This window comes from Peromyscus eremicus, chromosome 6 (genome assembly GCF_949786415.1).
Source record: "Peromyscus eremicus chromosome 6, PerEre_H2_v1, whole genome shotgun sequence".
NCBI lineage: Eukaryota > Metazoa > Chordata > Mammalia > Rodentia > Cricetidae > Peromyscus > Peromyscus eremicus.
Window position 1 is genome coordinate 48,149,011 of NC_081421.1, and position 24,626 is coordinate 48,173,636.

Consider the following 24,626-nt stretch of genomic DNA (forward strand, 5'->3'; position numbering starts at 1 on the left):
GTTTGTGTGTGTGTGTGTGGGGGGGGGTGCTTTCGTTTGGTTACAGCTTTGTGGGGTGTAGCTGAAGTTTTTCTGGTCCGGCCTGGCCCATGGTCAGGACAAATCTCTCTCACCCGCCAGTCCCGCAGCCCCTCAGACACAATCAAACACACAGAGACTTACATTACTTATAAACTGTATGGCTGTGGCAGGCTTCTTGTTATCTAGTTCTTCTATCTTAAATTAATCCATTTCTGTAAATCTATACCTTGCCACGTGGTGCATGGCTCACCAGTATCCTTACATCTTGCTTCTCATGGCAGCAGCAGCTGGCAGCATCTCCTCCTGTCTCTGCCATCGCCTTCCACTTCCCAGAATTCTCCTCTCTCCTTGTCCTGCCTATACTTCCTGCCTGGCTACTGGCCAATCAGCACTTAGCTTATCAATCAATCATCCACAGCAGTGGGGTTTTTGTTTGTTTGTTTGTTTGTTCTTCCTTCTTGTTGCTGTTGTTTTCATCTTGGGTTTTTGTTTTTGGGTTTTTGGTTTTTGTTTTGGGGGTTGTTGTTGTATTGGGCTTTTATTTGTTTTTGAGAAAGAACTTAAAGTTGGGTAGGGAGGAGGAGAGGAAGTGGAAGGATTTGGGGAGGAGAAAAACATGATCAAAATATATATATATACAAAATAAAGAAGGCATAACTAGAGACACATCAAGTGTATTGTGATCAGATCCACCCTGTAAGAGACACTAAAACATCAGAACGTGGTCCAGGAATGGAGTCTGTGAGAATTCTTAGTGCTTATGAGAAAACTCCAAGAAAATAACACAAATGTCCTTGACCTCAGTTTCTTCAAAACACGGAATTGTTCTTGGAATGTGTTTTCATGCTCCTCCCAGGTATAGAAGACAGGAGTGAGTTTACTTCAGTTATTTATTATTGCTTCCTTTTATTATCCTTTATATGCCACTATGAAAAAATATGCTTTGCCATGTGCTGCTTGTCCTTATGATTGTATACAGCTTGAACTCATATATATATATATATATATATATATATATATATATATATATATGAATGAGTTCAGTTTAGTGATATATATATATATATATATATATATATATATATATATATATCTCACTAAAGGTAATTTAAAAGCCACATAATGAAAGTATACAGAAGACTATGAGAGGAGAAGATACATAAAAGAGAGGGTTCAGGGGAAACATGAGGAGGGTAAGGGAATGTATGTGACATGGAAGCAGGAAAAGGGACTGTTTGAGGGATGGAGAGGGGAACAATAAGGTCTTTGAGAAGAACCAAACAGGGCAGTGGGGTGTGAATCAGAACAAAATGAAAGTCTCACAATGAAAAGCTTGCCTTTGTATGCAAAAACTTCAATAATGTTCAACACGAGACAGTTGTGGTGGCATAATCTTGTCATCCCAGTTCTAAAGAGGTGGATGAGGGAAGGTCAAGAGTTTCAGGTCTTCCTTGTGTACCTGAGCCACAAGAGACTTTGTCAAAACAGACAAACAACCCCCACACAAAAAGGAAGAAAGTGATAGTATTAGTGAGTATTTTCTCACCTTTAGTCTCTGGCTGTTTAAGAAGTGATTCAATGAAAGTATGTGTACATAACACTACTAGGCTAATAGAGTAAGAAGTGTCCTATGTTTGACAACACTGTTACAAAGTAGCAAAGCTGAATTAGAGTCAGAGAATGTCCGCAGATGAAGTTATACTAGATTATACCTCCAATTCACAGGAACAGGGAAAAGACACAAGAACTATTTTAAAGGTAAATAAAACAAATTTTATAAATCAATTGTGAACTTTTAACCTTCAGTAACATTAATATGTATAAAGCTCTATGAAGTGATGACTTTTCAAAAGAGAGAGAGAGAGATGTGGTCATACTGCAGCCAAGATCTGTGTGGAAGTCAGTGGCCCACATTGCCACTAGGGCCTACATGGAGACCCAGAGTTTGGACTGCAACTTGTGGCCTTGTTGGAGTCTAGGGACCAGGCTGCAGCTGAGGCCATATGGATCTGAGTAGGCCTGTGCCCTACTGCAGCCAAAGTCTGTGTTGATGTCCAAGGATCATGTTACCATTGAAGGCTGTGTGGATGCCCAAAGCCTGGGTCATGTTGGTGCCCATGCTTATCTGAGTGGCCTGCACTGCCACCTGAGGCAGAGATGACATCCAGACCCAGATGCTGCCAAAGATCATGCCTGGGTCCATGGTCCTACTAGGCAGCTAGGGTCTGTGTTGGAGTTTGAGACTTGTATTGGCACCAAAGTTCACACTGAAATCCACAACTGGGGCTGCAACCTGAGGCCTTGGTGGTATCGTGGGTCATGTGGCCACCAGAGCCAAGGATATCATCTGAGTAGCCAGTGCTTCTACCCAGAGCCAGGATGTCATCTGGCCCAAGCTGTTGCCAAGGGCCGTGTCTGGGTCTGTGATCCAGCTGCAGCTGGGGTCTGTTGAGGTCTAGGCCTGTGTCACCTCAGGGGGCCATAGGAACCATGCATGATGAAATCAGAGGTGAGCTGTCCACCCTTCCTTGGCCCTGAGAAAACTGGCCCTGCTTCTTACTGGACACTGCAGAAGGAGAGCTGGTACTGACCCTTCTTGGAGAGATGGCCCCCGCACTCAGGAGAGGTGGACCAACCCCTCACTACAGGTGAGGGAGAAATGAGTCTGATGCCATGGGCATAAAGGGCTGACTCTGACCCCTCACCTAAAGCAGGTGGCCCTAGTGGCCTCAACTGACCAGCTTAGCTACCACCCAGGCCCCCAGCAGGACCTTGGGTTGTCCCACCCAAACATCAACCCCTTCTAGGACCAACTGGACCTCATGAAGAAACTGGTCCTGTGGAACGTTACTGGCAGAAGGTCCGAGACTCTCAGTGGCTTCCGGAGTTTCAGTGAGGATTCAGGGATGATGATGTACCATGAACCAGAGACATTGAACCAGATAAGTGACCCATTGCAATGAACATTTGCTAGTAAAACTGATTGGACAAAAGGGTGTACTATGTAACACAGAGCTCCCAATGCCACCAGAGGTGTTGGAGAGGCAGGGAAGAGAGAGAAGCTAAGATGGTGGGGGTGGTTTTGTTCTTTTTGTTTGTGTGTTTGTTGACTTGCTGTGTTTTGGTTTGGTTTGATTTGGTAAAAATTTTCTTTTGAAGGGACACTGCAGGGCTGAGGAAAGGATATGGGGGGACTGAGATGTGAGCAGAATTAGGGTGCATGGTGTGAAATTCCCAAAGAATCAATAAAGAAATTGTTAGAAGAGAGAGAGAAATAGAGACAAAGACAGAGACAGAGACAGAGAGAGAGGAAACACACACACACACACACACACACACACACACACACACACACACACAGAAAACCATACTGACATATTGACTTCTGGTCTCCACATGTCCACACATGAGTGATATTTGTGGACAAACACAAATACATCATGTATGAAAAAGACAGAGAGTAGGCAAATGATGTTTGATACTGACTCTTGGCAGTATTATGAAGCTTAGATAGTATACAATAAACAAATATCAGTTAAGTAAAGATTAGTGAATAATTTAATAGTAGTATATTTAATGCTGTATTTATAGTATAGCATTTAAGTAACAATGCATTCATTATAATGTTCGGTTTTCTGATTTTATTTCTAAAGCCAGCATGAATTTGGGTTACTTAATATTTATTTCTGTGTCTATGGGAATTGACTATCCTAACCAATTTTGACCCTTATTCCTAGAGACAGATGCCAGATACCTTAGTTAAACTACTGAATGCTTAAACTTGAGACTGAGCAAGTCATTTGACAAATCTCAGGTTTTGTATCTATATGCTAAGTTCTAGTTTGAATAAAGGTCTGTCATTCTATGAAACCTAGCTGTGTGTATGGCAGAGAAATATTGCTTTTCAGCTATTGTCATTTGCTGCTACATTCAAACTATGGGTCTAAAATTCGGAAATTCTTCTTTGTACATAATCTGAGTTTTTGTACACTTTGTGAATTGGTGTTAGCTTGCGAATCTAGCTATCAGAGATAAACACAAATCCTGACCTCTTAGCTCTTTCTTCTTGATTCCCATATTCTTTACCCACATCTTTGTTCTTTATAACGATGGAGTTATCCTTTGTGGCTCATTAATCCCTTCATTTCCTTCCAGTCTATCATCCTGCTGATAATATACCCACTGATGCATACTAGCTTTTAGATAAAATTTCTTGCAGTTAAGATGACTGACAAAAATTAGAAAGGTCTGCACATTCAATTGATTAATATTTTTCCAGTCCTTTATTGATTGGGAACACCATGGACTTGCTTCAGATAGGACAGCTATCATAATAAGCATAAGCTCACTAAAATGGGTATATTGATGAGGATTCAAAAACAAAGGAATTTTAACTTTTGTGACTAAAACATAACTCAGAAAGTGGAAAATAGAAGCCCATTCTGAAAAAATAAATAGTACTTTTATCTAAATGTCTGTTTCTAGCTTCAGTGTCAGTCTGAAGACATGAATAAATACAAGAAAAGGAGTCCCAATCAAGTTGGATGTGGAAAGGTCTCACCCAAAATTATTTGTTCTGAGGTTTTTTTGTATGGTTTAATTTTAAATTACTTTGCATTAAAAATACGCAAGAAAAGCTGAATATTTTAGTATTTTCTTGGTCATATCAAGTTATTTAAAAGAGAAACTACATGCTATTTATCTAGAGAAAATCTGTATATTCTAACATCTACACATAGATTATTGTCTGCAAGATTATGTAAATTGTTGAGATATAATTAGCCATATTTTCTCTTTCAAAAGCAGTAATATACAAACAATTTTAACAAAAGCCATTCAAACAAAGATCTAAGAAGACAGATAAATACAAGCTGCATTATTGACATGCAGAGGTAAGGAAATCCAAAACACAAGAACAATGAGAAGCTTAAGGTCATTTATCTTGTAAAATTGTCCAATATTAAATGACTCTGTGTTGACTTTCCCTTAAAAATCTGCATCATTGTGAAGTAAAAGCAGTTACTTGAAGTGGTTTATCTATTTTAGGTCACTATCTGAAGTCACCTTCCTCATGAAAAGGAAGTCTACATGAAAACAGTTGGGTTCCACAAAAATGATTTAAAAGTTAAAACACTTTCAAATAACTGTGTTGTATGAGGTGAGTCATCACAGAAGGTTGTAGAATAAAAGAGAAGATCTGGGATTATGCACGAGGACAGTGTCAGGAAGGGAGAGAAAAGGAAAGGGGAGTCATTTATGTATGCTATGTGAACTTTCTAATAAACAAAAACAAAACTACTACTGTATTATGCTTTGCTTTTGCTGTATACTCAAAGAAGGGGATGGAAGGAGACATAGGAACAGAAAAGGAGAGAAAGAAAAGAAATCCATAAGGAAAATGCATATTCAGGAGCACTTGTTCAGCTGCTCTGTGGTTCAATGTCCATGTTCAGTGGAAAAACATAGATTTATATCTCCAAAGGCAATGCTCTTTCCATCAATCATGAGCAACTTTGGAATTTACCCTGTCATATATTTTAAATAATTAATAATAGATTCATGTACAATGCCAGTATTAGAAGGCTTCTTGGCACTACCTGAATAAGCTGAGTAACGTCTCAAAGTTCCCAGGGTCACTTATACTCATAAGAATTCTTTATCTTGATTTGATAACACACATGCAGGTAGCACGTGCTATAATAGAGTGGTTTCTAACAAAGCTCTTCATCAAGAAATGCAAGTTTCATTTCTCTCTTCCCATAGTGATTAAAATACTGAAAAGGGATGACAGTTTGGCCTCAGCAAAGGTGATTAAAAATGGATTCAAATGACAAATATGTTGTATCAACAATATGTTTTAGTGGGTAGAGGACTTACCTAGTATGTGCTGAGCAATAAAGAAGTTGCCTAAACAAAAATAAAGTTAAATAATTTAATTTACTGTATACCTAGGAGTGTTGTGTAGCCTAAGTTTATTAAAGACTACCATGAGATATTTGTTATATTTGATAAACCTGGAAAATTTCTCTAAATCAAATATGTTTAATTTTTTTTTTCATTTCTTTGTTTTATTTTATTTGAGGTTTTGAGACAATGTCTCAAGGTTGCTTTTTGTTTGTTTGTTTTTAATGATGACCTATAATGTTCCATACAGCCCAGACTGGCCTCAAACTCAAAATACCTTTTCCCCTAACTTTCTATGGTGTAGGATACAGGAATATACCACCATGTTGGCTTAATTTAGATGTTTGTGTTTTGAAGGGAGGTGATAGCCATGGATCTGTTTCAATGCTACATTTTAAGAACATTTTTTAGTTATTTGCCGTATGGAGTAATTTGCCATTTTTAAAACCTCTAATAATGTGCAAAATACTACTGACAGAGTTTACATTTAAATAAACCCTTATCTAGAAAATTACATATAATGTGTTCAATACATGAATAATTTTCAAAAATAATTCCCAGAGAAAGACAAGATGACTCAATGGATGCTTATTGCCAAGTCAGTAGACCTGAGTTTGATTCCCAGGAGCCAAATATTGGAAAGAAAGAATTAATTTCTGAAAGTTGCCCTCTGAACTCCATGTATGTGCAGTGGTATGCATGTCCCTCCCAACAAAATGAAAATAATAAATTAGTATTTTTTTTAAATCTCCCAGATAGAAAAAAGCATGGAAACTATTAAACTATAAACGGAATAGAAATAAACAGCAATCCAGAGTCTTATTCTTATTACTCTTTATTAAAACATACAACTTGACCAGAAATGTATCTAAATGTGTTTCAGAACTAGGATCCTACAAAGAGAAACACTGAGAAATTTAATAGAAAAAAATAATTATCTACATTATTTAAAACACTCTACATCAATAGATGATTAAATGAAAACATAAAAAAATTCTCACATCACAGTTATTTGATGAATCTTCCTGGTTAGTTACTTAAGCTATGCCTCCTGAGATTTTTAAATCATTTATGACATTAGGAAATCATAAATCTAAGCAATGCAGGGAAAATCTGAGACCCAGAAAGTTTAAATACTTTTTTTTGAAAGAGATTGTTACAGGCAATAAAATCTTTATCTAGTTTTAATAACGTATTCACAATGTCATAGAATACACTCTCAAACACAATATCCATTCTGGCACTCTAAGGAGATATGTGCACACACGCATTTTGTTATATTGCTTTTGACATAAGCCCTATAGTTATTACGTAATTTAAAGTGGTTTTAAAGGCTGTGACATTATCAGCATGTTGATTTTAGAGTTTCTTATTAACTGTTGACTATATTAAACAGGGAAAGCTGAAACATCTTGTCCTCATTTTTATCACATATTTCTCCTTAAGATAATTTTAAGTAAGATTTGGTTTTGTCTTGGATACTTGGGAGGTGGAAGGGATGGAATTTGAAGATAAGTTAATGGACAATTGCAGCAAATCATGAGTTTAAAATTAATAACTTGAAAATCAGTATTAACATTGGTTGAGTTTATGCTCATTCCTATCACTCATATAGTTCCATCTTGGATTTATACAGTTCTAAATACCTTTAATGTTTATTTTCTCCAAATTAAACTGAATTGAGCTACTCAGATAAATTTAACTAGACTAATCTAATCTGTGTGATGAATTAATAAGTATAGTCTTTCAGAGTAACTCTAGCTGGAGAATATGAGCAACTTATTTATTTAGCTAAAAGTCTATACACTATTCACACATGCAGTTTCTTGATGAACTTACATTTGTCACTATATAATATCACTGATGTCATGCCTGAACATAAGTACACCAAAATAAATTTGTCTTTAAAATTTCTTCTTTAAACTGGCTAATGTTTTGCCAGTTTTGTAGATTTTTCTCAGAGAATCAGTTCTCCATATCATTGATTCTTTCTAATTGCACTGTTTCTAGTTCATTGATTTCCACTCCGAAACTGATTGTTTCTTCTGTCAGCTCATTTTTGGTATAATTTCTTCTTGGTTTTTCAAGAACTTTCTACTGTGCCACAAAGTTATTAATATGACATATCTCTACTATTTTTTATGTAGGCACTTTGTGTTATGAACTTGCTGCTTAAAAATACCTTCATTGTTTCCCATAGCCTTGGGTATTTGGTGTTTTCACTTTTATTTAACTATATCAAGTTTTTAATATCCTTCTTGATTTCTATCTTGAACCAATTTTTATTCGATAGTGAGTTTCTCAGCTTCCGTAAATTTGCATACATTCTGTTGTTTCTATTGTTGCCAAAATCCAGATTTAAGCCATAGTGATCATATGGGATGCTGGGTATAATTTCAATTTTCTTATGTCTGTTGAGAAGTACTTTGTGTCATGTGGTCATTTTTGGAGGAAGTCACATGAGCTGCTGTAAAGAAAGTATATTATTTAGTGTTTGGGTACAATGTTCCTCAGGTGTCTTTCAGATCCATTTAATTTAAAACACTTTAACTCCAGCATTTCTCTGCTTAGTTTTTGTCTGGATGGCCTGTATATTGACAAGAGTGAGGCATTAATCCCTCTCAATATCCCTATTTTAGGGTCAATTTGTGATTTTGGCTGTAGTAGTATTTCTTTCATGAAATTGTGTGCCCTTGGGTTTGGGGCATAAATGTTTAGAATTACATCTTCTTGGTAGGTTACACGTTTAACAAGTATGTAATGTCCTTTTCTATCTCTTCTGATTTTTTATTTGGTCTAGTTTGTCAAATATTACAACAGCTCCATCTGTTTGCATCTTGTTTCCATTACTTGGAACATCTTTTCTATCCTTTTACCTTAAGGTGATGTTTGTCCTTGATGTTCCAGTACTCTGAAGGCAGAGGCAGGTGTATTTTGTTGGTGCAAAGAAACCTTATATTCTTAGTGAGCTCCAAGCCAGACAGGGCTACATAGTGATATTCCATCTTAAAAAAAAAAAAAAAAGAAAAAAAGAAAAAAGGAAACAAAAAGGTTGATGTACTGGTGCAAGAGTATCACAAAAAATAAGGGATAAATCAGCCTCTTTTTGATTGGATTTAAGGCCCACTCCAGGACACCACTAAAGTTACAAAGAACTTGAGACTATGTATACCAAAGGCCCTAGAAGAAAACCTGCTACTGTTATTCCACTAAAGGAACAAAAGCAATAAAATAACTCCTAATGATATATTTCTATACCCATAGATTGCAACCCCTTCATCAGAGAAACACCTTGCAATAAATGGTAGTTAACAAAGAGACCCACAGCTAGACAATACGAATAGAATAGAGTGAGCGACTTTGGAACACTCAGCCTAAATGAGATGTTTTAATGAGCCACCCCCTCAAGTCTCAGGGATCTAGGTGGAAGAAGAGGCAGAAAGATTATAAGACAAAAAGGTGGTGGTGGATGACTCTAGGGAAGCAGTGTCTTTCTGACAAGACAGGACTGAGGCACATATAAACTCACAGAGACTATGATAAGATGCACAAGACTTGTACTGGTTTAAACCAGACTGTAGTGGCATTTGCTCAGCCCATGACCTTGGTCTATAGGGCCCAAAGGAGGTGGTGCTTCCTGCCCTTGTATGTGACCTCTTTAAAGGAGAGAGAGAAGGGTCACATGTCCCTTCTCCCTGCTGCCTGAGAGGTGGATTTGCTCCCGGTCAGATCAGAGGATGACTTCAGCTGTCAACTCTGTCCTGTATTCGTGAGTATATTTCCTCAATTTATGTCTTAATAAATCCCTACTACCCATTAAATAGACTCGTGTGGATTGATCTTAGTGACACCCATGTGACAAAAAGACCCCACACTCATGTGGCTCCTGCCTACAGCTTCAGTGGCAGTGGCAGCAGATTTGCTTAGTGGTGCATGTGCTTACTGCAAGCCTGCCTCACTAGCACCCACAAGCCCCTGGGGCCCCACCACAGGGATCTGAGTCCCACATGTCCTCCCTGGGGCTACTCATGTGACCAAACTCTAATGCATGGGGTCAGCTGCTGGTGAGTTTCTCTTCCCTGCAGAGTCCCTGTGAAGCCCCTAGGAACTGTCTGACCCCAGCTAAGGTGACCGTCTGCAGATTGCAGCCATGTGGGGAGTCTGTAGGCCAGGCAGCTGTAGGAACTTCAACCGCTGCCAGAAGCATGCTTGTTCTGTGGTGGATAGAGCACTGCAAGAGAGAAAAGGTGTCTGCGCTGGGCGCCTTTCTAGTTCCATACTTGTAGGCACCAGATTGGGTAGCAGACCCCCGCCTGGTTAGAGACTACCAGCAGACTGTTCTTTTTCTTTTAAAACTGTTTGATGAAGCTGCTGCCAACTCCACCTTTTGAAACTCCCGCCCGCCGCCATTGCCATTTTGTGCACAACCACCAAGACACGTGCAGCCAGCCCTGCAGAGTGTCTGCAAGTGTCCCAGGCAGCGCTTCTCAATGTTCTGTGTATTGCCTCATCCATGGTGATCCCAGCAGCTGTGCCCAGGACTCATAGGTAGGAGTTGCCTGGGTTAGTGTTTGATTCACAGAGCCCATTCAGAGAGCCTGAGTCAGCCCGCACCAGACCTGTTTTGGTGCTACACCTGTGTCATGTACTGGCCAAGAAACAGATAGTACATCCAAAAGTCATTGAACGAAACAGCCATTCCCCTAACCTGGTTAATTACACCTGGAACATCTGGACATGTGGGACAATCTTTTAAGGATTTTTTTTTTTTTTTGGTTTTTCGAGACAGGGTTTCTCTGTGTAGCTTTGCGCCTTTTCCTGGAACTCACTTGGTAGCCCAGGCTGGCCTCGAACTCACAGAGATCCGCCTGGCTCTGCCTCCCGAGTGCTGGGATTAAAGGCGTGCGCCACCACTGCCCGGCCTTTTAAGGATTTTATCTGAGGTAAATTACTTGTCAATTTTACACTTTAAACTGATTAATAAATCAAAAAATAATATAATTTTTTTACAAATTTTGAATGTTTCTCAAAAAATGACAGACAATTTCACCACTCAGGAATTTAAAAATCTTTTTGTTTGTACTATGAATGAAATATTACAGGACATACACGACCTTCCTGATTAGTATACAATGATCACCATAATAGTAATTAGCATAGTGATTCATCTATTATCAATGAAAAATTGGCTTAATAATAACAGCAAAAATGAGACATTAGTGGGACCGACAGAGGACTTAAATAGAAGGATTCTTTCTTTGGAATCTGCTAATTAACCACAAGAACTTCAGTCAGTTAATAATAACTGGACAACCAGATTTAATTCTATTAATAATAAATATGAATACTTAATGGATTAAACAATACCTCTTCAGAGCAATCTTAATGCCATTCAGATAACTTCTAAGGAAGAAAGATCTTTGCTAGTTAATGGAATAAAGTCTGTGGAAACATGTTTCTGATGAACATAAAAACTGTATGACTCCATGAAATCTCTAGAATCCTTTACAACAGAGGAGGTTCAAACACTGCAACAGGTGGTAGTAAATAAATTTCAAGCTCTGGAGGAGTCTCTTGATAAGGATAATAAAGAAACTAATAAGCAGAAGGGCAGAGCCATACAAATAATAACATTACCAGGTGACTCTTATAAAATGGCTTATCCTGTCATTATCCATGAGAAGCCAGCAGATGGTACACATCCTTGAAGAATATACAGAATATATCTGGTAACATATTCATATGAGATATTTTTTTAAATATTTAAAAAGCAGTAGTCACCTATGGAATCCATTCAACATATGTAAAATATGTCATCTCCTAGAAATAGAATCATACCAGATGACTGGACTCAATTAATTACAGATTTATTAGAGTACAGCCAGCAGTTACAATGGAAAAGCTGGTTTAGAGAAGAGGCTAAGACCTTTGAATGGAAAGGTTTTGAGACCTCCCAAGATCAAATTCTTGGTGAGGGCTGTTTTGCTGATTTAAATGTACAAACTGCCTTGGATGAGCATACATTATTCCTATGCTGTGCAGCAACTTTAAATGCTAGGGAGGAAAAAAATCCAGAACCAGGGAAACCAACTGTGCTATATATGAAGGTTTTTTTCAACAGTCAAAAAAAAAAAATATTTACTGACTTTTTTACAAAGATTGACAATGGCTATAAACAAGGTAATATCAGACCCACAGTTAAGACAAGTATTAATTCAATATTTGGCTTTTGATAATGCTAATACAGAATGAAAAAGAATACTTACACCTTTAGAGGTCAGGTCGGTCAGCACCTTTGAAAGAATGGATTCAACATATAAATGGTGTTGAGTCTCTTAACTATGGTAATGTGGCTTGGATAGGAGAAGTGATTTCCAAAGGTGGAAGGAGGCATCAAGATAACAAATGTTTTAACTGTGGTATACCAGGTCATATAAGAAGAAATTGTATACAGGGTGTGCCTAGAATCAGTGTTTCTTATAGAAATAACCCAAACAGGAGACCCCAACTTTCTGGATTATGCAGAAGATGTGGCAAAGGCCAATATTAGACCAATGAATGCAGATCAATATGAGACATATTAGGCAACCTTTTACAAGTGAGAAACAACTCATGGGGCCTCTTGAAGGCCCCCAAATTGAATGTGGTCCAAACATTTCCAATCACTGTAGAGAAAATTACTCCCCAGGACAATTAAATAACCCAGTGCCTAATGTAAAGAATGATACTGCACAGGATGATAGAACAACGTTGATAGATGGATCAAAAATTCCATAAAATGAATATTTTGGCAGAGTTCCATAAATGAACAAAGACCAAAGCTTAAAGTGCAAATTAATAACATTGTCCTCGATGGATTAGTGGACACAGGTTTGGATGTGATTATAATTACACCACAATTATGGCATCCAAATTGGCCTCTTCAAGAGGTATATGTCCAATTACTAGGGATTGGAACCCTATCTCAGTTAAACACAGTATGAGATGGGTTGAATGCCTAGGGCCAAAAGGACAAAGAGGAAGTCTGAAGCTATATGTGGCAAATATAGCAGTGAATCTTTGGGGCCGAGATCTGTTACAGCAATGGAACACCCAGATTAAAATTCCTCCAATCTCAGGAGTGGAAAATAGACCAATTCATATTTCTTGGAATAATATTATAAGATACTATAAAAAAAACAGCCACCAACCATTCAGGCTGTACATAAACAGAGCACAACTGCTCTTGAACTCTCAGAAGTACCAATGGCCCTATGTTTAAAATGGCTAATGGACAAACCTGTCTTGATTGGACAATGGCCTATGATATAAGAGAAATTAAAAGCTTTAGCTGGTTCAGGAGAAGTTAAATGCCCAACATATTGAAGTATCTACCAGCCCTTGGGATGCTCCAGTATTTATTATTAAAAAGAACTATGGTAAATGGAGAATGCTGACACATCTGGAAGCCATAAATAAAGTAATTCAGCCTATGGGCTCCTTACAGAACAGGATGTCCTTTCCCTCCACGTTACCTAAAGAATGGCCTTTTATAGTTTTTTACTTAAAAGACTGTTTCTTTACCATACCTGTACAAGAAATGGATAGAGAAAAATTTGCCTTCACAGTACCTACCTATAATAATTCCCAGCCAGTCAAGGAATATCAATGGGAGGTCCTTCCACAAGGAATGTTAAATAGCCCTACTTTGGGCAAATATTTTGTGCAAAAACAGTTGGAAATACTCCATGAAAAATTTCCACAATCTATAATCTGCTATTATATGGATGATATATCTTATCAGCCAATCCAAAGTTATATACCTTAGAAAACATGTTTGAAGAAATAAAGAAAATTTACCTTGTTGGGGATTATAAATTGCTCCTGAAAAAAACATACAAAGACAAAATACTATTAATTACTTAGGATATGAGATAGATCTACAAAAAAAATTAGAGCCCAAAAAATACAACTCAGGAGAGATCGTTTGCAGATTCTTGATAATTTTCAAAAATTGTTAGGAAGCATTTCCAACTTATATACCATCATTGGAATACCTAAAGATGGACCAATAAATTTGGCCAATACCCTAAAAGGGGACAAGGACTTAAGTAGTTCAAGATAATGATCATCTGAAGCTGAGAACGAATTGGTAGAAAAGAAAATATGAGAGGCACATGTGAATCATGTGAATCCAGAACTTAACTGCATTCTGGTCATACTCCCCTCTAGACACTACCCCACAGGAATTTTGATGCAGAATGAAAATGTTATATTGGAATGGATATTTCTACCATGTAAAACCGAGTAAGAAGTTAAAGACTTATTTTAAAAAGATCTCTGATTTGATTCTAAAAGGAAAATTAAAACTTTGTCAGTTGACAGGTGCTGTGGGAAGTTCTGTATGGCAAATGTGTTGCTAATTAGTCGATAAATAAAACACTGATTGGCCATTGGCTAGGCAGGAAGTGTAGGCGGGACAAGGAGGAGAATAAAGCTGAGAAGTGGAAGGCTGAGTCAGAGAGACACTGCCAGCCACCACGATGACAAACAGCATGGGAAGATACCGGTAAGCCACAAGCCACGTGGCAAGGTATAGATTAATGGAAATGGATTAATTTAAGCTATAAGAACAGTTAGCAAGAAGCCTGCCACGGCCATATAGTTTGAAAGCAACATAAGTCTCTGTGTTTACTTGGTCGGGTCTGAGGCTATGGGACTGGCAGGTGAGAGAGATTTATCCTGACTGTGGGCCAGGCAGGAAAACCCTAGCTACAGACAGGAATAGACCAACGGAAATTGTAGTACCATTAACTAATGAGGAATTTTCCTCTTTATGGGAAGATAAGGAATACTGGCAAAGAGCCTGCAGTAACTTTTTGTGAGAGATTAACAATCGCTATCCCAAAATCAAGAGAATAGAATTCATAAAAAGAACTGAAAGTGTCCTTCCTCACATTGTATAACAAAAACCAATCTCTGGAGTTCCCACATTCTATACTGATGCAAATAAATCAGGAAAGGCAGGATATAAATCAGGAGACTTAAGTAAAGTGGTTCAAATCCCCTACAGTTCTGTACAAAAGGCAGAACTGTATGCCATTCTTATGGTACTAATGGACTTTACAGAACCTCTCAATATAATTACTGACTCTCAATATGCAGAGAGAGTTTTTTTTTTACATATTGAAACTGCTGAATGTATTCCTGCTAGCACAGAATTTTCTCTTTATAGGATAATAGAAGTTCCCATCTTCATGAAATCATAAGACCTTAGACACCTAGATTTCTATTGCATAAAAGAAGGACATATTGGTACCAATATACTCTACAGGGTAATGTCTCAATGGCTAACTTTGATATCTCTTAAACTCTAGGATGGTTGTGGTCCTGGTTCAATTATGAATCAAGCTGGCTTTGGAGTTGGAATGTGGCTCTCTCCTTCTCAAAATCCAAACATGTTGCTAAAAGAAAAATTAAGAAACTCTGTCTCATATTGGAAGAGTCAAATGATGTGGGATAGAAGAAAAACAATAATCCAAGAGCCGTTGTTATCAGGATTCTATTTTTATCAACACTTGTCCTTGCTTTCTGGGAACCCTTTCTCCATCGAGCATAAATCCGAACTTTCCGTTTTGATATTAATAATGGTCAAGTTTTCCTCAGTAAAAAATAAGTCTTTCCAATAGCAATCTCTGAAGTCTCCAGAAGGAATATGGGGTCCCCACAACAATGACTCCAATTGGTCCAGAAAGATGCCACTGTACCTAAGAACATTATTCAATGACCAGCCTTGAACTGATAGTGTTTCAGGACAGTTCCAAGAGAAGATGGTCCTTCATACTACACTTTTAGCCAGAATCTCAGATGATCTTACCCATTACTATGAGACTGGCTGCACATTTTATGGCTAGCTGTATTGAGACCTAACTGTCTAAGCTTTCTTGCAGGACCCCACAGAGATACCATCATCCCCTAAACAGCAGGAAGCAATTCTAAGAAAATGACACCTGTCTCCCAAAGGTTTCATTTTTCTCAGGATTATGGATGGATGGTTATAGGGTTGGGCATGAAACAATAAAATTTAGACTCAGCATTCTCCTTTAGGAAAGGAAAAGGGGAATGAATAGGTATAGTATATTAAGGTAGATTATTGTATCTACTAGCAATCTGTTTTAGCAAACTATCAGCCTTGGATAATTTGCACTGATATGGATTCTTGTATATTTGATACGAATGTAAACTATTATATTCTTATTTAAGATAATTTGTATATTGATACAAATACAAAACTATATTTGTTGTATTATACATTTATTTCTACTCCTATTTGAAATATTTTGTATATTTATAGTGTGACAGGCCCATAGGTTTGAGGAAATTGGCTCAAATCAGTTGCCAAGGCTTTCACATAACATACTTCTTATGAGTCAACCTGAAGTCTGCCTAGGGACCTAGGAACATGTGCAATTGGAGTTCCTGGTTGCCACAAGAGTTCCAGATCATGCAGAGTCAGCCTGAGGGCTTAGCATAGGCACTGTCAGAGTTCCTGATCTTGTCCAGCCAATGACAGATAGTCATGCAATCCCACCAGATTGCAACACAGACTGGGTGCTGGGAGGAGGGTATATAAGGCCTTCCCTATTACTGAATAAATGAGTTTGTTGTTTGCCTTCAATTGACTCCCAATGTCTGTGCCATTGACACCACACCTTCTCACCCCTTCCCCGAGGAAGCCATTAGGATACAGCAACATATGTCAATACATATTAAGGATATTGTTGTCATATTGGATATTGCACTATACATTTCTACCTCTGTTTAAGATATTTTGTGTATTCTCAAAATTTTGAGATCATTGTCCTTATATGGTACATCTGTTTGCTGACTGTGTATCTTGTTAATGTGAAGCCTTAGTTCTTAGGTTATTTTGGTAGATAAGACTTACAGAACTATAATCACTCATGCTTATCATTTCTATAGTTATGTTAGTTAGGTTCTCCAGATTTACAGAAACATATGTCAGATGGATATTTCATCTTCAAACACTACATAGACCTAGAGAATATGGCATTTAAATGTTTTGATAACTTAGAATTCTGTTGATATGAGACATGATTGGTCCTGGCAGTACCAATCTGATCCCAAGAGAATGTTCGACTTCTAGACATTTCTGTTTGGAAGTTTGTCTTTTTCTTGGCACAAAATGGCCTGCTGGGCAAAAAACTTCCCTTGCCTTGACTGCTGACAGTATGAATGCTCTCCTTTCTGGACAAGCAGGACACAAGGAAAGGGACTACTGAGCTCTGCCAAGACAGGGTAAGATGTTCTTTCAAAATTTCCACTTCTAAAAATGGTCCATCAGATATTCTAGGCCTGTAGCCAAATTGGATGCCCCAATGATGCTGAGAAACATTAACTGACTGTCCAGGCTGCCAGCTGTCTCTGTCTATTCTCACAAGAATTTCAGAAATTGCTTGCTTGCATTTTCTGTTTTCTCAGATATTAATATTTTCCTCCTCTGGGCTTTGATGGAGCTGAAGACTAGATAGCTACAGTTACAATCTTCTCATATCTTAGCTAGAACATATTAGTGCTAGAATTAGAATCTTCAAGATAGGATAGCTATTGGAGTTGTAGTGGGTAGCCGTTCCAGCTTTGACCTGGAAATAAACCCCCTTTGAGGCTTCGGTAACTGTCACACCTACAAGGCAGAGCCGAAAGAGAACCCCTGAAGACCCAGGATCCAGATAGGGGAGCTCTCTTGGTTCCTGGACCCTGGACACTGGAGATAGACTGAGCAGAGTTCTCCAGAGAACACCACCAGACTGTGCTACACCTTTCCCAGACCCTGTAACCTCTCCCTTCACTTGTAAGTTACCCCACAAAATAAACCTCCCTTTTAACTATGTGGAGTTGCCTTAATATTTTAACCAATATCTGGGTCTTCAGGGGTCCTCTTTCGCCTCTGCCTTGTAGGCATGACAGTTACTGAAGCCTCAAAGGGGGTGGTATTTTCAGGTCAAAGCTGGAACGTCTACCTACTACATGGAGTAATCTCAGTAATTTGCCATTCACCTATGTTCTAGACATTTAACATGCCTTTCCTGTTTGATGTTATTCTTATTGGTTGTAGTTCCATTTTTATTTATGTTATTACCTTTTGTTGTTCCTGGACAATATTTGATAATCATTCTTATTGTATATAGTTTGAATTAAGTTTAGAATCTCCTTATTTCGACAAAAAGGGGAAATGTAGTAGTATTTCCTCTGCCCATGACCTTGTGCTATAAAGCCCAAAGGAGGTGGTGCTTCCCACCACTGTACATGATCTCTTAAAAGGAGAGGAAGAAGGGTCACATGCCCCTTTTCCTTGCTACATGTGAGGTGGATTTGCTCCCGATCAGATCAGAGGATAACTTCAGCTGTCTACTCCATTCTGTATTCGTGAGTGTATTTCCTCAATTTATATCTTACTAAATCCCTATTACTCATTAAATGGACTCATATGGACTGATTTTAATACCAGACAAAATCCCAGTACAGAGAAGGGGAAGTGGAAAAAAATCCTCATCCTTAAAGAAAGAGCTATGAGCAATTGGTACTGGCCTAGAGAGGGAAATTTTTTTTTTTATATATATAACTTAATGTCACTAGGTAGGTTTATCAACCACCTCCCAGGATAAGCCCCGTGGCCAGGAGTAGTTGACCAACACAAAATGGACATTATTTTGTGGTGGTGATGTGTGTGTTACGTATTTCAATCTTTTTTTAGCTTGTTTTGATTTTTTTTGTTTTTGTTTTATTTTTGCTTTTTCTTAAGAGAGAAAGGGAGGGGAAGAACATGAAGTTGTTTGGGTAGGAAGGTGGGAGGAGCTGAAGGAGTTGAGGTATGGAAAATAATATAGTGAAATAATTTGCATGAAAAATCTTTTAGCAACTTCTAAAAAAGATGACATTGGATAAAAGAAGGATGTGACGGCAACAAGACTATGAGGGATGCAGTAGAGGAATAAGAGGGGAAGGACATGCAACAGATGTGATCAACACAATCAAAAGACATTGTACTCAGGGGCCAATAAAATCCATGAATTTATATAATTAATGTAATCTAATAAAAAAGGAAGACAGTGAAGCAAGGTTTACAGATGCACTTTTAAACATTCCTTAGATGCTTTCAGAGTTGCTAGCTATGGCTACAGGTTCCTCATTGATTTAGTTATGAAGACTTTTACACAAACATGCTCCTGACAAAGAAACCCAGCATTATAAGTGCAGGTGTTACCAGATTCCCCACCAATAAGCAGGTGTTTGGACTTGTTAAACAGAGATCCCAAGATTCATCTAAGACAGATTGGGTCTGTGTTTAACAATCGTGTTAATTTATTTCCAGGATACGTATATTTACAAAGCAGTTTCTGCTAAGTCACTCCCTCTTAATTACCAGCTGCTCAGTCCAGGTTTCTAAATAAAATAGCTGTGTTCAAATTTATATTATCTCTCAAATTAACCAACATTGTATGGACCTGTTTTCTGAATTTCAGATTTAACAGTATGAGTAGATCCATTGCAATCACAAATTCAAAAATAAATAAATAAATGAAGAGAGAATAAATATGAGAAAAGACTAAAGATCTCCCACTTTGGTTCATTACATCAGGTAATGGAGTGAAAGCAGAGAAAAATATGACATCGGCACTTCCAATGTCACCTTCCTAAGCTTAACAGAGCAGTAATACTAGCCTTCCTACCTCTCCAATTGAAATATATTTTGCCAAAAAAAAAGGTTAAGAAAAGGCTTCAGACACCTTGAAGTGAATTAATATCTGTACAGGAAATCAAGAATAAGAAGCACTATGAGATAATGCTTTAGTGTGAGAAGGACTTCTAGAAAATGGCATTTGCACAGGGATGAGGATGGTGGCTGCAAGCACGAGGCAATGTGCTGGATCTTATCACTACAATAAAAAATACAAACTCAATATTTCAAATTCAAAAGCAGAATGCAGTGATGCCAGATTGAGACTTGTGTCTCAATTTAAGGAATTTATTGTGGTTATAAACAATTACTGCAGTTATATATGCAAGAATATGGCTACCATAAATAATGTAGCCATTATATATTTAGTCAATATTTTATCATCTTGACAGATTCTAAACAATTGGAGAACTTTGATTATAGTTAAGAAAATCATCTGTTATGACTACAAAGAGTAACAATTTCCTAAAGTTTCAGGTACCTGAATCATTACTGAACAAGCAACCTCCCTGTCTATAAGCAGCAAGCATGTTAAGATTTTTCTGACATAGACCAAATATACTACATTAGAATAGTCTGGAATTTCCACAAAACCAGGCTTCTGGATCCCAAATATAGTGCCTCAAAACCTTGAAGTCAGCAGCTTAGGAATCTGCATATTCAACAGACTCTTGGACAAGTAATATATCAAAACCCCTAAGGGATTCTCTTTGTACTAGAGAACTTTGTACAGAGAACTCTGATGCTTGTCCAGGTAGGATTCTGCTATTGCCAATTAGCTCAAAGTGACAATGTCAAAGACTGTCATCCATAGAGAAAACTCTGTAACACTGTAATGCACAATGTCTTTGAAGATATCTCCCTCAGATGATGACTAAATTATTAGGAAAATTTTCCTCAGACTCATTTAACATTGATTTTTGTCTCTGACTTCAGAGGACTTACTACAGAAAGTGACAGAAGAAACTATTCTTTCCTTAAATCTCACAGTGTAATATATAATGCTTTGTATTCCATGCCTACTAAATATCTTTTTGCATTTCTTTCCAGACTCTGAAGCTGTTACTATATGCTATACAAGTTTTCCATTCTTGTATCTCCTACATTGTTGCAACATGATCAACTTCAAGTGTCTGTCTTATCAAACTTTATCTCACATGTTACATACCTGTTTTGTAGAAGATTGGAGCTAAGACTGTGCCCCTTTTATAACAACCTACACAACAATAACATTTCCCTGAGCTGGTTTTACATTGATCTTTGACCGGGTGACAAATTGTATGATAATCACTGCTATAAAACTCTCTAGATAGCATAGGCAACCATGGTGCAGCTTTTCTTCACGTGAGACAAAACGTGATTTTGGTTAGCATATGTGCTAATTCAAACAAAAGAATCAGAACAAAATACAAAATCACACGATATATGATGTCTACTCCCCAGGTCTGCCAAGTGAAAATCAATCCAGTTCTGTATTCTATTCTTTTTTTCCTGGTCTTTAATAGCAAAGAAGAAAGCAATAAACTCTGGTTGGTATAGAAATTGATGCCCCAGGATGATGCCATTTACTGAAGAGAACATTGATGGCCCACAATAGTCTGTGCATCTCAGATGGAGAGTATTCCAGGAAACAGCTAGGGGTCAGCAGAATATCTATGTGGTACCATCCTAAAGCAACTAAATAATTTATTGATGTGACCTAATTTCTTTCAAAATACTTTGAAAAAATTTCTCTCAAAAATATAGAATCATTTTGGTAAGCTAAATCCTTCAGTGGTAATGGAAAGACAATTGAAAGCATACAACTAAAATTGTGACAAAGCTACTAATTAAAACATGTACACATAAGATGCTATTGAGTGTAGTATAAAAAGTAAACAGTCATTATTTCTACAGTATCATTATTAAATTAGATAGATTTACTATTTTATCTTTACTTGGAGATAATGATATTTATATTCATTTTATTTATGTTATAAATATTATAAAAGTACTTTACCATCCATAGAGTTTCTTAATTTATTTTTATAAGATTGTTATATAATTACATTTTTTTCTCCCTTCCATTTCCTCCTTTCAAGCCCTCTCATACACCTCACCTTAGACTTGTTCAAATTCATGATCTCTTTTCCTTCAAATGTTGGTATATTCATATATGCATGTTATATAAACCTGTTTATATATTTTAAATGTATGTATGTGAATTCTTAAATACATAAATACAATCTGCTCAGTCTATATGTTATTTGTATTTATATGTTCTTAGGTTTGACCATTTGGCATTATATAAACAATTGGTACACTCTTACCAGGAAGACTACCTCTCAAACTCTCAGAATTCCATATTTGTCTTTTCTGTAGTTCTTTGTGGGGGGGATGAGACCTCCTGAGCTTTTCCTTATTCACATTAGCATGTCAATTGTTACTTTGCTCAGTTTATGTTTGGGTAACCATGTTGATGAGACTTTATGGGTGTAGTTTCTGACATTACTAGGAAACATAATCCCACATTAAACTCCCTAATCCTCTGGGTTTTAGAATCCTTATGCCCCATCTTACACAATGATCCCTGAGCTTTACATGCAAAAGTGAAGATTAGATGTCTCAGTTCCATCTGAGTTCTACAATGTTGCATTTAGATTGGTTGTGGGTTTCTATAATGGTGTCTGTTGCAAAGAGAAATCTGTTTAAGTGTGAGGACTACACTGATCTCTGTGGATAAGAACAAATATTTAGTTAGAATTTATACTGGTTTAGTAAAGCGGCAGAATTTTGTTTGGTTGGTTTAGTTAGTTTTGTTTTGAGACATTATCTCATACAGCCCAATATCATCAAGATACAATAAATAATAGAGTATTTTCTCTAATTTTGCCAAATATAAATAGATTAGCTATTGTAACCGTAATGCTTTTTTTATTTATATTTTTATTTATTTTGACACTGTCCTTATAATCAGTTTTATATTGCTAGGCTTCTTGAATCTGCACTTGCTCCCTTTCAAGTTGTGAGAAGTTCTTCCTCATGTGTCTATTCTTCCCCTCTGAATTCTATCTTAACTTTCCCTGGACTTTAACCTTCTACCATTCTTTTCATCCTTGTCTTACACTTGATGAACCCTAAGTGCTTTCTTCAGTTTTAAGTCTAATTTAATATAATTATTTTCCTTTTTTTTTTTTTACTTCCTGGGATTTCTTTTATTTTTGTCTCCATCAGTTTGTTCTTAATGGTTATTTTAGTGTTCTTTATACTATTGTAGATTATCTATAATATATGTTAATGATGGTCTTAAAGGCGAGTTGTTGCATTTCAAACTTGTGGTGCTGTTTATGATGTCTTATTTATATTACCTCTGCGGTTTAAATTCTACTAGGCTGTGCTCAATTTGTTTTGAAGCTTTCTTTGAGTGTATGTGTACACATTTATTTATGCATGTGCACATGAAGGAGATGGCTCAGTTTGCAAAGTGGCTTATTTCACAAGTATGAGGATCAGGTTTAGATACCTACCACTCATATAACAAGACTGGCAGCACAGTCTTGTTATCCCAGAACTGGATAGAGATTGAAGACAGAAGGACCCCCAGGAATTATTAATGAGAGAATCTAAATTGAAGAAGTCCAGGCTCAGTGTCTCTACAAATAAAGAAAGGAGCAACCAACGGAAGAAACTCAGTAACTAATTCTTACTTGATAACTGTTTTTGTTGTATATAATTTTACTATGTTAAAGTTAAAACCTTCCTTTTTAATTAGACAAGATGGGGAAATGCTGTGCAATAATCCTCTGTACACTGTATGAATATGTGTTGTTATGATAACTGAACAGGATAAAGGTAGGCAGGAAAGCCAAATTGAGAATGATGGTATGAGGAAGAGTGGAGTCAGAGGAGCCATCATCAGATACAGAGGGAACAAGAGATGAACATGCCTTTCTAATAAAGGTACTGCTCATGGCAGAGCATAAATAAGGAATATGGGTTAACTTAAAATGTAAGAGCCAGTTAGTAATAATCCTGAGCTACTGGCCAAGCATTTATATTAAGCCTCTAAGTAATTATTTGGGAGCAGGTGGTTGGGTCAGGAAAACTCTGCCTACAGTATTAGTCTCTGGAAACAGGTTAAAAATGCACAGTTTGAAATATGCTTTTAATGACTTAGTGGTTATTATTGATTTCTGAGCTCTGGGTCATATTGAAGAATTGTGTGATTATAACATTATAAAAAATATATAAGATCTTGCTATTGCCCTTGGTTACCTCCCAGAAATCAAAAGTTAAGTCCCTTTTACTAAATGCATCATATATGTCATATGCTTTAGACATAGGGTTTAGAAGAATCAAATTGAATCAGATCTGGAGGCCTCCTTCTTCAGAAGTGTGTCTGAGATGCTATACAAACTGCCAAAGAAGAAAATCAGTGAAAAGTTCTTGCCCATGTGTAATGACCACAAAACACAAACTGACCATCACAGCATGATATCCTCAAAAGTAAAGAAGAGGCACTTATAGCATGGGAAGAACCAATAGACATCTTATTAAACTTAAACTCTACTCAACAGAAGGGAATGCTTGCCTGGTACTGTCAGTGCACCCACTCTTCAAAACCGTTTTTAAAACATGATTTCTAACTTCATTCTAAGTTCTAAATACAAATATCCTTTTACCCACAGATAATGTATCTCTCAACTCGCTCCCCATTAAAGACATTTGTTTATTGCAACTGACTTAGGACATTTTAGAAATCCACAACTGGTCAAGATGCAGAGAACAGCAGATCATGAGTGCCCAACCCCAAATTATAAATCTGAATACAATCCTTATACCTAAGGCTCAGGCACCATCTCAGAAGAGAATGCAGAAAAACTGTAAGAGCTAGAGGAACAGGAAACTTGCTGAAAGATTGTATCTTCTATATATGACAGCGAGTCTGGACCCCTGATCTCAACAGAGTGGTTGCTTAAGTGAG